The following is a 1,600-nucleotide window of genomic DNA, read 5'->3' as shown; positions in this document are numbered from 1 at the left end:
TATGAATTAGAAAAATCTTCTTCTAAATATATATATATATATATATATATATATATATACTGTATATATTTCATGAACATGCTTTAAATAAATCTGATAGAAATTAGCATAATTTAAATTACTCACTGAAAATCATTCCGCCATTGTGCTCAAACCTCATTTGCATTGCATATTCAATTATGATTGTGTGCGAGGTTTGATGTCAGTATACAAAAGAGTTGCAGAATAATGTGAATAACAGCTGACATTTCAGTCTGCTGTCTGTTATCGGATGACTTCAGCATGAAACATGAATCATAGACTGCATTTATGAGACTGTTATTGTGTTATTTGTCCTTGACAGGTGACCATATGCATTTCAAGAAAACAGAAGACCGACATTCTGTAAATATCTCCTTTTGTGTTCAATGGAAGAATCACAGAAAAGATGGTGAGTTGTATTTTCATTGTGAATGCCCTGTTCCTTTAACATTCGCTAAGTGACGGTTTACTTCCATCATTGACTCATTGACACCTGCCAAGCTGTGAGATGTGTTACAACACTGGCTTTATCAGACAGGCCTTGCTGAGGAAGGATTCAGACTGAGAACAGGACAGACTGAACTCTGGCAGTGTGAATTAGCAGTGGCTTTTATGGATGAATTCCCAGAGGGCCATTAAGCATCAGCCTTTTCTGCGTTAGCTGTGCAAATGCGCGGGTTACCTACACACAAATGGATCTGTGCTTCTGTAAACTTTATTAGAGAACGTATGGAAATGACAAACAAAGCAGGCTGCAATTAATGGATATCATCTTTTATTTTTCTCAAACAAAACCTTGCGAGAAGCTTGATATTTATTTGAACAGGCAACCCCGGCTATAAACCTCTGCCAAAATAAGAACGCCCATATTTCTATTAAAAATACCGGAGAGTGAATTTCATGGGGCTTATGTGTTCAGTCATGTACAAAGGGACCTGTATTAAGGAAGTCTCCTGAGGCGTTTTGTGGGTAATGTGCTCATTTGAGATTGTTCCAGACCTCACGGACAAACCAAAATGCCAGCCTTTCACAATACAGTGGCTTTACGGTGCAAAAACATAAATGTTTACTTTGTGTAATGACTGAACAAAGCCATAAAGAGTGTGTAAATGAGCATTATGGTTTTGTGAGGTTGCAGCGGCACGGATGCGTTTACCTGCTCTGATGGAGTCAGTGTGTCTGGAAACACAAGTAATGCCTAATGAGAAATCATCATGGAAATAAGTATGCAATAAAGCACTCGAGGCTGTGCATTACCGGGATTTTACTAGAGGTCTGAGTTCATTTTTGGTTTTATAAAACAATGGCAACAGTGGTATTATAAAAGACACCAATGTGCAATGAATAGTGCAATTATTTTACAATAAATAGTATGTGCTGAGAAAAGAAATAGTTTTAAATATGTCAAAAATAAATGCTTTTGTGGTGCACTCCTAAAAAACATGGCATTACCGTGTTCAATCATCATGTTATTGTCATGGTACATGTCTGTATATACTATTATATACTATTATAGGGTTTCTTATTATTTTTAATTAGCTTTTGTTTATATATATATATATATATATATATATATATA

The 1,600-nt window shown here is 35.5% G+C and overlaps 1 long non-coding RNA gene across 1 annotated transcript in view; it reads left to right on the top strand.

The window, feature by feature from the left end:
• Window positions 1-1,277, top strand: part of LOC107577418 (uncharacterized) — a 2,993-nt gene extending 1,716 nt beyond the window's left edge. The window contains exon 3 of the long non-coding RNA XR_001608197.1: window positions 344-1,277. This is a non-coding gene — a long non-coding RNA (uncharacterized lncRNA). The remainder of the gene's footprint in view (window positions 1-343) is intronic.
• Window positions 1,278-1,600: the final 323 nt, after the last annotated feature.

The sequence above is a fragment of the Sinocyclocheilus grahami genome, unplaced genomic scaffold (assembly GCF_001515645.1).
Source record: "Sinocyclocheilus grahami isolate Dianchi unplaced genomic scaffold, SAMN03320097.WGS_v1.1 scaffold5992.1, whole genome shotgun sequence".
Taxonomy (NCBI): domain Eukaryota; kingdom Metazoa; phylum Chordata; class Actinopteri; order Cypriniformes; family Cyprinidae; genus Sinocyclocheilus; species Sinocyclocheilus grahami.
The sequence above is the reverse complement of the archived record's forward strand: the minus strand, read 5'-3'. Positions and strand labels throughout refer to the sequence as shown.